Source organism: Pinus tabuliformis, chromosome 7, assembly GCF_031772625.1.
Source record: "Pinus tabuliformis cultivar Carrire ecotype Pingquan chromosome 7, CPIR1, whole genome shotgun sequence".
Lineage (NCBI taxonomy): Eukaryota > Viridiplantae > Streptophyta > Pinopsida > Pinales > Pinaceae > Pinus > Pinus tabuliformis.
This window is the reverse complement of record NC_142293.1, coordinates 233,218,780-233,232,216: the sequence shown is the minus strand read 5'-3', so window position 1 is coordinate 233,232,216 and position 13,437 is coordinate 233,218,780. Positions and strand designations below refer to the sequence as shown.

General features: G+C 37.3%; 1 pseudogene; it reads left to right on the top strand.

Moving 5' to 3' along the window:
* The window catches only part of LOC149246707 (DNA replication licensing factor MCM7-like), a 55,748-nt pseudogene extending 52,797 nt beyond the window's left edge, over nucleotides 1-2,951 (top strand).
* The last annotated feature ends 10,486 nt before the right edge of the window (nucleotides 2,952-13,437 follow it).

The following is a 13,437-nucleotide window of genomic DNA, read 5'->3' as shown; positions in this document are numbered from 1 at the left end:
ATCATGCATGTAGTTGTTTAATAAGTGGGTTTACCAATATGATGGATCCTTCCACCAAAAGCCAGTCTTCAAAGTTAATATACCATTAGGTATGTGTTATATAGATATGTAAAGTTCCACATCTGATGCAGGTAGATTAGCAATTTTTCTTTGGTTGCACATGTCTAGCATATGCAGTTTTTTAAAATGTGTCATTTAGTGAATTTTTTATTTGATCCATGTTTTCTCTATATTTCTTATTTTATTCATTAATTTCAAACACCTGTAGGTACATTTTACAAGGTGATGAACAAGAACAAATAGAACTTCTTGGTAAGGATGGGGACATCTACAACAAGATTGCGCGTTCTTTAGCTCCAGAAATATTTAGACACGAGGATCTAAAAAATCCCTGCTTTTGCTTCTTGTTGATGCCCCAACTAGAAAATGCAAGGATGGAATGAAGGTATAATTTCTTTACTGAATATTTGTTACAGAGAAACTTGATTATCTCGTTGGTTACTATCTGAGAAAAATTCCTTGTTATTCTCATTTATCTGGTCTCTGGAGTCTATCTACAAAGGAAAATTTATATTTATTGCTCACATTTCTATTTTACTTGAAAATAAGAGGTGATTTGCATGTTTGTTTGATGGTAGATCTGGAGTTAAAAAGAGTCAGTTGTTGAAGCACATGATTATTGTGGAACCTCGAGGAATTTACGCCACAGGTCAAGGAAAAAGTGGCGTTGGTCTGATAGTTGTTGTTCAAAGGGATCCAGTCACCCAACGAAATGGTCCTTGAAGGCGGGGCCCTGGTATGTTTATGAGATTTATTCTTTCCAATGTTTAAGTTGTTGGTTTCTTTGGAGTTGGAAATTATTTTATTTTAGACTGAATACATTAAAGGTTTCACCAACATATATCTTTTGACACCTTCAGAGAAGTGACAAAAATAATGGATCTTCTATGTGATGAATCAGGTGCTATGGACGAGACAAACTGTATTGTTATTCATGAAGTGATGGAGCAATAGATTGTCAACATTGCAAAGGTGGGCATAACAACATCTCTAAATGCATGGACAGTTGTTCTGGTTGCCTCTACTGCTATTATCATTCAATTTGAAGGTAGATTCATATGAGGTCCTACCATGAATATGAGTTTGTGAATGTCATGAATTCTAGAGATAGATCTCATGGAATTGCATCAACCTAGTGGGACGCATAGAAGGTGTCCTATATAGAAGAAAAGGATTTTGTTTTATCAATGTTTTTTATAGAAGAGATATGTAATTGGAATGTTGTGCTTATTGGGGGATTCATTCATCTTTTATTTTTTTTAAACTAAAGCTTTTGTGTGTCCTTTCTTCTGACTTTGCCTTGTTAAAGTTGTTATGTGCTCTTCAGTTCTGGATCTTGGATCAAAAGTATGAGGTACATTTTCATTTTTGGAGTTGTAAACCATTAGGATACATTGGAGGATGGAGAAATTTGAAACCTCTTTAAACTCCTATATTGACTTGTACAAATATCCTAGTGCCCTTAATTTTTCTCCTATTTAGGAACTCGAATTGGTCAAAAAGGATTAATCTATTTTTACCGTGATTTTGTTTCCTTTCTCTTAGATAATTTTTATTTTACATTACTTGTTTTCAATTAGTATTTTTTTATTTAAGCTTTAACTATATATAGTGTTCTCAAATTTCTTTTCCTGCTTTTATTTCCATAGCTAATTAATAGTTCCTTATATACTCTTCACTTTAAAGGAGAGTATGGCTCATGTTTTCTTTCTGGTATTTTAGTGTACATTGTATCCTACTTCTGTGATGGAACTTTAATTTTGAGTTTTGTTTTATACTATGTTGTTCATTATCATAGGGGTCGATATGATCTATGAAGAACACCTGTAGAGAATATCAAACTTCCTTCAACATTTCTTTCTCGTTTTGACTTGTTGTGGATGATACTTGATAAAGTCGATATGGATAGTGATATAGAAATGGAAAGACACGTGTTATACGTGCATCAAAAGTGTGAGCCACCAGATTTAGGCTTTACTCCTCTTGAGTCTTCCATCCTCAGGTGAGTTGTTGTCACCTCTTCTTTAGATATTGATGCTTGAACTGTTGTACTCTAATGTTGAGTAGTTTTTAATCTTATGATGGTTAATATTTTCTAGGGCTTATATAGCAGCAGCAAGAAGGGTATCACCTTCTGTGCCTAAATACCTTACCGAATATATTGTCAGTGCTTATTCTTCCATGAGACAAGAGGAAGCACAAAGTGATGCACCACATTCTTACACCACTGCCAAAACACTTCTAAGCATTTTTTGCATCTCAATGGTAATTTATTTGTTCCTTTGTGCAATTACCTAGTGTTACGTGCGAGTTCTAGGAGAAGTGACTTTTCAAGTTCTCATATTTTCAACACTAGAGTGGAGTTGTGACTAAGCAACAACATTAATCCAAATTTGGCCTTTTAATCTCAAAAACTTGTTTATTGACAAAATCTTATGTTTTTTCTTTTGTCAGGATTTCACGGGCCCTAAGTCGACTTAGATTCTTAGAAACAATGGCTCAAAGTGATGTAAATGAAGCCCTCAGGCTTATGCAAATGTCAAAGTTCTCCTTATATGTTAATAAAAGAAATAAAACTGGTCTGGATGCCATATCTGACATATATTCAATCATAAGGGATGAAGCTTCGAGAATGAATACTATGGATGTCCGCTATGCTACTGACCTGAGCTAGATTTCTCGAAAGGTACTATCCATAGACTTTATAGAGCATGATAAATATCATTAGTTCACATTTCCTAATCAAGGTTTGTTTAAATGCATCTAATTGGGTCTCTTGCTTGCAGGACTACACTAAAGCTCAACTAAATGAGTGTTGGGAAGAGTATGAAACATTTAACGTGTGGCAAATTGATCCCAATACATTTGATTTTCATTTTATTGATGCCTAAAATGCCCAACAAGCGAATAATGTATCATATAGTTGTAAGGTAAATATCCTCATTGTTAAACTCTTTTAACAAATATAGTTTTGTTTTTTAGATGTCCTTGAGCTGATATGAAACTTAAGGACGAGTTTCCTCTTGGAAAACTCATGAGGTTACATGTGTCAAGAATTATATTATGAACAGTGATTGCATGTGGGCTTCCATGAATAGGAAATTGGGAAAATATCTGAGATTTGTGTTATCAAGTGTCATTGTATGTACTTATGTAAAAAATATGTGTTTCCAGATAAACTCTATATGGTTTCTATTATACATGGTTTCTTGTCTTTCTTGCTTTTAAACTTAACCTTCAACTATTTCTTAAGCTTTAATTTAAAGAAAATTGGTGGCTAGTTCTCATCAATTACAGCAAAGCTCCATATGAAATTTAAGTTTGCAACAAAGCATGGAACTAGGTAGATAGGAAAGGTTGAAATAAGGAAAGGTATGCTCTGAATTATTTTTAGCTACAAAAATCTTATTGTTAGGTGGAAATATTTTAAAAATTGTCCCTTGTATCTAAAATTTGATGTGGTTTCTTCATTTATTGAAAATGGTAAAGGAGGACCAGAACTGTTACTAACATAACTTCTTGAATAGTGGAATATTCTAACTTATGAACATATTTTCATGGGCATGTCATGTGAAAATATTAGGAATGAAGTTATTGTTCTATTAATATAGGTAGGCATCCCATATAGCTTTAGTTTTTCTATTAATTCAAATGTTGGGAAGTTATGCAGAGATGCAACATGAAAATTTGCAAGGAAACAAGTTGAACTTTGAGAATCCTTACACTAGCCATAGCTTTTACTGTCTCAAAAATTCAATATTAACTAAATTTAATCTTCAAGGACAGGAGAAGTTGAAGCTGAGTCTATTTGTAGTGTTTAATGAACAAAAATTAGTTTTCTAATCATAGTAATGTATGGTTTTCTGATGTTCTTAATGAGGGACTGCATCCTTCAAGGCAGTTGTTGAAATGAGGCATAGAGGCCATACTCTCACTGATTAGATTTTTTTATGTAAATATATGTTTCCAATTCAATATTTATTAGGTTATTTGAGATGCTCAAAGTGTAAATGCTTTTGGGTCTAAATATTTCATGGAGGGGATGATAGTTACTTCGTTAATTTGTGTTTTTGTAAAGTTTCCACCAGCAATCTATACTCAACTCAGGGCCTCTTTCTCATGGTACTGTACAATTGGATTTTTTCATTGGACTGTATCTCTATCTTATTGTTATTTTTGTCCTCAACATTAGATTTTTTTGCAAACGTGATGTCATATGTTCTAACCATGGCCATGATTTCTAGAATCTCTAGCTTGAAGTCTTCACAAGGAGGGTTGAGTGTTTCACTGATATTTGAATTATTTCTAGAATTTCAAATTGCTAAAGATGGTGATCGACTTCTATCAAAAAACTGGGTTGAGTTGTTCAAATTAAGAAGAAAGGATCAAGTTGCATCTCTAGATTTATTTGTGCCAAGAAAATGTATTGTCAAAGGGTGCAATCATCACATTCATTAAAGGGGCATAAATAATACTTTAGACTCCAAAATGGAAGTTCGAGTTGCATATAACACCAACACTTAATCCCCAAGGTTGTGTGGTTTAAGAGAGCCATTTATAAAGGTTTTCTTCAAGGAGAAATGGGAAAATTATTTACATTCAAAGGGTTGAAACTCATTGTCCTAAGGGCTGATATATATATTCCAACATTTAATTATTAGATATGAAGTATTGAAGGAGCATGCAATTGTGAATTTTCAGAAGTTGGCATTGATATTTATTGGTTTTAACTTTTTTCCATTTAGTGGGTTGAATCTCATAGTGAAGGAGAGATGATCCGCCCTGAAGGAGACATCACATTTCTAGAATTTAATCCTAAAGACAATCATATTAATATCTGTCAATATGTAGGAATTGTTACAACAGTGAAGAGGTTGTGGGTTTCTTACTGGATTTTACACCACCAAGTGGGATGAATATGTGAACATAACACTGCTTACTCTTGGCTCTTTCCGACTGTCAAGTCTAATATCACTGTGGAGAAAATATCCTAGGTTTCCTTTGCTTATTCATTGTTAAATCTCTATTATAATGTATCATTTCTGAGCTATATTATGTGAAGAAACGAATCTGTTACGGTTGTCCTATCTTGCATGAGATTTACATATTTCTTGTTGGGTTCAATAACTACATCAATATATTGTTTTTAAGTGTTTTGGAAGAAAATTTTATAGTCATATGTGTTTATCTCACTACAACAAAGAAGGAAATACACCTACGATAGATTTCCATAGAACTATTTGAAAAAATCATTCAAAGACAAAAAAAAAATCCCTAAACTCAAAAAACACAATGGTAATTTGGGTCATTTTCCTCGAAGGGATATTACATTATCAAACTTATTTACTCCTTGAATATTTAGTGGATCAACTCCTATGAATAACTCAGCATGTAATCAAAACATTACAAATAAAAAGCATAGACTCTAACTAAAATATAGACAAGGAAATCAAATCTATAGTTGAACTAGTTATTTAGAAGTAAATGAACACAATGCACACCATAGAATGGGGGCCCTGCCAATCTTGGTTTGCATTGTGGATAAATATTTTACAATGCTAGGAAATTATCCACGCTACTTAAAAGAAAAAATTTGACATTATTTTTTTGCAAAAGAAATATTCTATAGTATACAATACATTTTATCAGCAATTCCTCATCCAATTATCTTCCCTAACTCTCTGACCTCTGCCTCTCTCTCTCTCTAATCTGATTACATCACAACTTAGGTATACATATAAGAGAAAAATTGTAGAGTTGGATCAACAAATTGGTAAATATTTTTTCTATTTTAGTAACCAAAATACAAGCATGGTCAAGTAGATATTTTAGGAAAGATAATATCATAATGAGATTGATCCATGATCAAGATAGAAGGTAAATTTGATTTCAAACATTTGAAAATAGATTGATTCATCCTCCTTGTTGGCTGGGTGCAAACATTTTCCTAAAACATTAGAGAAGAGGTTCGCTACTATAAATCTTGGCAAACCCATATTAGAAAAATGCCCATATCACCCAAATCCTTCAATATTTTGAAAAATTGCTCATGATTCAACTAAATGGGTGTATTCTACAAAAAAAAACGTATTCTATAATTTTGATATTTACTTCCATCTGCAAGAAAATCGAAGCAGAATTTGGATGCATTTCTAGAAATTTTGCTAATTACAAGTTGAATTGTTGCTCCTAATCTAGAGGTCCACATCTGCAACCTGGGCACAAATTAGTGAACACAAAACCATATTTGGAGTACTGTGGTTGTTCATCAATTAATTATATTTTGAATGAGGAGAGGGATGGAGTGAAGTTCTATGAACATACATTAGAAATTAGACGTCAATTATTAACTTAACATAATAGAATTTTTTAGTTGGCCATTAAATATAGGGTTCTTGCATTTCTTGAATAATCCTCAGTCTTGGAAATACAAGCAGTGAACCAAGCCAACTAGTCTTGACCAAATAGAGCCACTCATTCATCCTTGTTGGAAAAGAATCCTTGAGCTTAACTTGATAGAGAACACATTTTTTTAATTAATTCCATGAAAGTGTCCATGTTTATGAGATGGATAGGCCATAGTCACATCATTTACAAATCAACATTAGACCATTAAATGCCACAAATCATAGTGAGATGTGCTTGAGTGTGGGTTGAGTAATCACATTGTGGGAATACTAATATGCATATCCTATGTATATCAAAAGAATAAAGGTGCATTATAGAATGCATGTGGGGTCATAAGAGAGGCATCATGTCATTATGCTAGGGATATAAATATAAAGGGGTATAAAAATGTTAATGAAAAAATGGATACCTACAATATCTAGTGAAAGTAGGGGTTTTTTAAATTGGGAAAATGTATTGGGTTAGTATTCGTAGGGGGTTAAATAAAGTGATTCTGAGAGGTATTTTCCAATATGTAGTCAAATTAAGTGTATTGTTTAGTATGTCATGAACGTATGTGCTATGTCAAAGATTCATTGAGTGAATCCCCCCTAACACTCAATCTCTGTAACACTCTGTGAATTGTGTGCATCGAAGATGTTTATTAGTCGAAATGGAGGAGCATCCAGAACAACCTCATCTTTTTTAAAAAAATTGTTGGAGAAGGTCATCGAAAAACTTCTTGAGCACGACTTGTCTTCTTCTTATTTGAATGATACGAAATCCAATAAACTTCAACAATCCTCAATTTCATCTTTGATAAAATGTTTCTTTAGACAGAAAAAGCACATCCATATGATTTTAGGAGGAGGAAAATTTGATGAGTCAAATTTGGAGCCCTTATCCAAATTTGGTGACTACCAATGCAACCATGCAATGAACACATGGAAACCAATATATATTGTGCTATCCATCCATTAATGTGTGGGAGAAGTATATGCCACCCATTGGATTTTTTACTTGCTTAAATCCAATAGGTGCCATATACTTCCCATGCGCATTAATGGATGGATATCACAGTATATATTAATAACCATGAGCACATCATCAATGATCAAAGGAAAATTAATTGACTTCATGAACTTGAACTTTTTTTGGTAGGAAATAATGAGTGACTTACCTTGATCTGGCATGATAGAGAGGAGCTCTATTATAGATCCTAGTTTTTTTAATCTCATTTTGTCAAACTTGTGGATTGCAAAGAAAAATCATCATATGTTACTGGATGGCATTGGTACTTGGTATCTATTGATGGTGCTAGACCCACCAACATTAAGGGGATCTCCTCGGTATGAAGTCCCAATTGGACCTCACACTGTTTGGTGTAGGAGTCCCATCTGGTATAATGGCCTGATTGCCATTGTCTTAAAAGTTTTCCTTAGCTCCTGCTTATCAGCAAATGATAGTGGTCTACTTTGTCTTCAAACAACAAGGTTTGCGTGCCTGGTGGGTTCTTAGTGTTACTTGTGTCAATGTTCTTTCACCATAGAGGGAGAGGGTGGAAGTGAGTCTCAAGTCAAAAGGAATAGTCCCAACTCTTTCAAAGACACACAACACAGCAGGACATGCATAGCTTCTAGTCGAGTAGTCCACATGGATGCGACAGTCACAAACACACAGTAAGTGAATAGCATGTACAACACCCAGTGGAATAGTCCACACAAGTGCAACGGTTGTTGTAACAAGTTTATGAGAATGGTTTTGTTGAGTGTCCAACAGAATATCCCACACGGGCGAGATAGCGTTAAAAACTTATACAACACATTTTTGTAAGCATATGTTTTAGAACAACCAAAATAGTTCAACGATCTTAATACAGGTTAAAACAACATGCATTAAAAGTATCCAAAGAATAGTCTTACAAATAAATACAATACATGTGTGAAAACGTGCTGGCATGTTATCAGACTTCTGAATTAAGTGAAAGTTCCAAGACACATCAATACACCATTACATCACTAACCTCGATAGCAGGGCATTGGAGCCACTGCTCACTCCTCAAAGAAAAGACTACAGACTCTCAAGGCTATGTGGGAGGAGCCAAGGTGAAAAGCCTTTTTCATGTACAAATGAGGGGTATATATAGCCAAGGGTGAAACTAACCCTTGTGATTGTTTGACTTCCCTCGTGATGGTTTGACTTACATGACTCTTCAACTTTACATGTGGATCTCTTGGACTTCCATGTTACATTACATTGATTACAACATTATGGCCCACAGTGGCAATGTGGCCGAGATGGCTCATGACATGACTCGACACGACAGTGTTGGTATATTCATGATGTTAGTGGTGTCCATGTCTAGTTGTAATGCTGCTAAGTGATTAATTTGCTCTTGGTATATCATAGCTTCACCTCACATGGCCAGGTGTGCAGAGTCTTAGATGATCTTGGTGTTCGCTTGATGTTTCACATGCATGTCTCTCCTTCAATTTCACTTGCCATGCTCCATGTGTTCGTCCGTTCATGAACAAGTCTCCTAGCATGCGCTCCTTATTCATCATGTTCGTTGTCTCGCCATGTCTCGTCCATGTACCTATATCTGTAATCACTCGTGACGAGACAACATCAAATCCAGAAATCTCCTAGTCTACCATGATACATTATCTTTCTTTTTCGAATGCAAGTGACCGAGAGAGGACAATGCTCTGAAACTGCGTAGAGCACATTTCAAGCCGGGATACGGACCTCAGGAACTGTCAATGAAAATTTCATAGAGGTCACTGGGAGGCTGAGATGGGCAATCTAGATCAGAAGTGATTATCTGCGGGATCTAGCTTGGCTGGAGGGTAGATCTGTGCAATTTTTCCAGGGAGACAGTGCAGGCAACACGGAGACAATGGTAGTAAAACTACGCAGATTCTCCGGGGAGGCTGGCGGCGAGCTGCGAGAGCTTGCTGACCAAAATTTCACAAAGCTGGGAGGCTGGCCTGTAGGACATCCCTGCATAATTTTTGGGTTGAGCGGGATGCTAGGCAGCTAGGAGGCAGCCCGTGAAGACTGTGTTGTTTTCAAGAGGAGCAGCAGGTCGACTGACAGGGTGACTGGTTGACAGAACTGCTCAGTTTTTTAGGACAATGTAGTGACAAGCAGCGGGTGTCTATCTGAAATGTTTATGAAATTTCTTCAGTCAACAGAAGCGATCATGCTTGGCAACTTCTATGCAATCTTGTGGAGGAGTGAGGCTCGGGGTCACTGCCCGGTCAAACTCTCTAGTTGACTAGCTAGAGGCTTGATGGATTTGCTTATGGGTAGCACAGATTGAGATGGCTTGCTAAGAAACTTCTGCATTGTACTAGGTGATAGTCAATCAGGTCGACTATAGGAGTGCGCAATGTAGACTACTTGGGAGGCAGCCTCAAGCTCAGCGCAGTTCAGGGCAGCAGTACATGTTCACTAAGGGCTGAGACTGCGCAATGCACTCAGCAGAGGTCCGATTGTTTGGGGGTGGTCCGGTCGACATAGCTTCAGAAAAATGACTAAGTGTGTGAGCGAGTGAACTTGTGCATACACGACCTTGCGAACACACACTCAACATGACTCGATGGCAAGACACCTCAAATCAACAAGACAACAACACTCAATGTGTCTAGCCGATGCATGTGATCATCAAGCGCGAGACTTGTGATAGATTGTTGAACGACCGCGACGACACTTGTGCGACATTTCATACAACTTTATGTGTGAGTGTGACGGATGTTTACATAACAAATACAACTTGTACACACGAAGAGGGACTTTGTTCATAGCTGGAACATGGCTGCAATCATGACATTATGACCATCATGCTAAAAGATATCTAGTGAACGGTTAAGAGAGGAGGGTGTAAGGACTCAACACGAGCTCATGGGATGAGCCCAAGTGCTTGCAACCTCAAGGAAAAAATCCAAGGAAGGCTTTGAAATTGGATGCAGGCCAAAATTTTGGAGGGTGTTGCAACTACTACAACACTTGGCAACACATTGGTTGAAATCCAGCTTCTCAGTTTTGGTCCATTGACAGCACAGGGCCTTGGTCTTTCAGGGAGTATTGTTGAGAATGCAACAAGATGATGGAGCTTAGTGGAAAGAAGTCGCCTTCACTAAGTGGGCCCACAGGCTATTTTTGGCACAAAGTCTATTTTTAGACTATGTCTATTTTTAGACATATGGATCATGGTCTATGAGTTGCAAGATGCTATTTGTGGATGATTGGTCATGTTGGTAAAAATAGATGGACTTCTATTTTTAGACATATGGGCGGTTTCTATTTTTAGACTGTCAGGCTAAAAATAGAACAGTCGAATATTATTAGCTCATAATAATATTTGGACTATAAACATTATCTTATCCTCTTGGAGCACTTTAGTTTGAGCTACAGATGTGGCACATGCAACTGTCAGAAGGAAATACGCTTTTCTTATGAGTCAGTTGAGCTATTGCATGGTGGACTTCAGTTAGAACTCAAGTGGTTGAGTTTGGTGGAGTTGATTGAGGAGTTGATGGAGTTGTGTTCATTTTGACTTGGTTGAACTAGTTGTATTTTAGTCTAACTAAAGAATACACTAGTGATGAGTTGTGTGAATTAATTATTAATTAATTCACTAATTATTAACTCATAAAGCAACTGAAGAATACATCAGTTAACTCAGTGCATGGACAGTTCAGTGGAGACATGCGTTAGAGGTTGAGATTGCTATCAGTTGTGACTATAGTTGTGCATGAGATTTGCACATGCATGGATGGAGATTGCCAATGAGGCTTGTGTAGTATAACCAAGGGAATTCGAATTCACATTGTGATTGATTCTCATGCAGGATTGTGCAATGGAGGCAGGCAAATAGTGGAGGAGATTTGAGGCTTCAGATCTGATCTAGTTTGTGTGTAATAGGTGGAGATAGTACTGAGTACTTGTGAGGAGTATTGTACTATGTATTGTTACATGTTCTCTATCATTATAATATATAGATAGTGTGGGGTTTTCAGCTGTATGCTTTCCTCGGGTTACATACTGTGTTAATGTGCGCATGCGATTGATGTTTCATTGTTTTTAATGCTGCAAAATTGATGATCAACGTAGAGGAGGTTATGTATTATGCATGTATTCCACAATAGTGTATAATCAGGATAATCTCTGTGAATAAGTGTTTAATTATGTAAAATTTCTACATGGTATCAGAGCAGTTGATCATCAGATATATTATTCAGAAAGTTTTTACATTTTATTTCTTCAGGCAAAGTCTGTAATCGGGCCAAGTAGCCTCTGGATTCATCCTTCCTTTAGAAGGTGTGATATCCGGTAAAAGCCCATACATTCAATCTCTGTATGAGAAATACTTTGTTCTCATGGATTTTAGATCAGAGGCGGTTGAGTTTTGAGCTTGTGGAATTCGAATTTGCAGCAGTGTTTTCTTGGTGTCAACGTTGCAATGTCTTTCAACGGATTGCGATTGGAGTATGCTCTTGAGGGAAGCTCAAACTATATTGCATGGAAGGACAGGATGGAGGCAGTGTTAGATGACAATGGGCTAAAGGAGTTCATAGAGGCTGAGGTCCCAAAGCCTATTGATACTACGCAAGTTGATGCTTGGAAAAAGAAGACAGCAAAGTGTCGATGGATTCTGTTGGAGGGCGTGAAGGATCACATTGTGTCTAGCCTGCATGGAAAGGCTTCTCCATACTTGATGTGGAAAGCGTCGACAGATCTATTCCAAAGCAAGAGTGATCAGAGGAAGTTGGCGCTCAAGGATAAACTCAGAAACATTAAGTGTGAGAAGGGAGACAGTATGCCCAAGTATCTCACGAAGTTCACCCAGTGCCGGGATGAGCTGGGAAGTGTGGGGGTGACTGTCGATGATGAGGACTTGGTGAGCCTGGCTCTCCTTGGTCTTCCGAAGAGTTGGCATTCCTATCAGGACTCTATCAATGGTCGGGAGAAATTTCCAGGATGGGAGAGACTTTGGTCAGATCTTGTGTAGGAGGAGATCAAGCGGAATACCAGGGATGGATCTTCATCAAAGGCAACTGATGAAGAAAATTGCGCTTAGGCTACCAAAGCAAAGAAGGAGAAGAACAAGAAAGCTTCTCATTCTGGTGTGAAAGGCAAGAAACAGGACATGTCCAAGGTGAAGTGCTTTCACTGTCACCGCCATGGACACTATGCCACAAATTCTCCGCAGAAGGAGAAAAATAAGCAAGTTGTTGGATCTGCAGCGGGAGAGGCCTTAGCCTTGCAGTTTGAGCTTGATTTTTCATTGGTTGCATGCTTGGTATCAAGTGTGATGGGATTGGTATGGTTCTTGGACAGTGGTGCATCTTTTCACATGATAGGAGATCGAGATTTGTTTTCTGATCTGGAGGAGAAATATCTTGGAGTGCACATCGAGATGGGCGATGATGGTAGATACAGTGCAACTGGTATCGGTACTATTTCCTTTGAGAGGGAGACTGGTAAACCCTTCATATTGAAGGAAGTGATGCATGTTCCAGGATTGAAGAATAATCTTATCTCTGTGGTGATGTTAGAAGACAAGGGATATGATGTTGTTTTCAGCGAGGGAAAGGCTTTCCTACGCAGTAAGACAACTGGAGAAACCCGGAAGATAGGGGTTCGAGTGAGGAACCTTTATCAGTTGCATGTAGATGGCTGCGCAGCAATGGCATGCAAGGAAGAAGGATAGGTGAGCCGGGATGATGGCGATCAGTGGCACAGGAGATTGGGCCATCTTCACTATGGAGTCTTGAAGATACTGCAACATATTACTACAGGGCTTCCTAAAGGCACTCTTGCACAGTCAGATCAATGCAAGGGGTGTACTTTGGGAAAATTTGTGAAAGCCACCTTTCACAAGAAGGATAGTTGCGCCATGACGATCCTTGAGAGAATTCACACAGACGTGTGTGGACCTTTCTCAGTAGCTTTGACAGCAAAGCACAGGTACTATGTGATCTT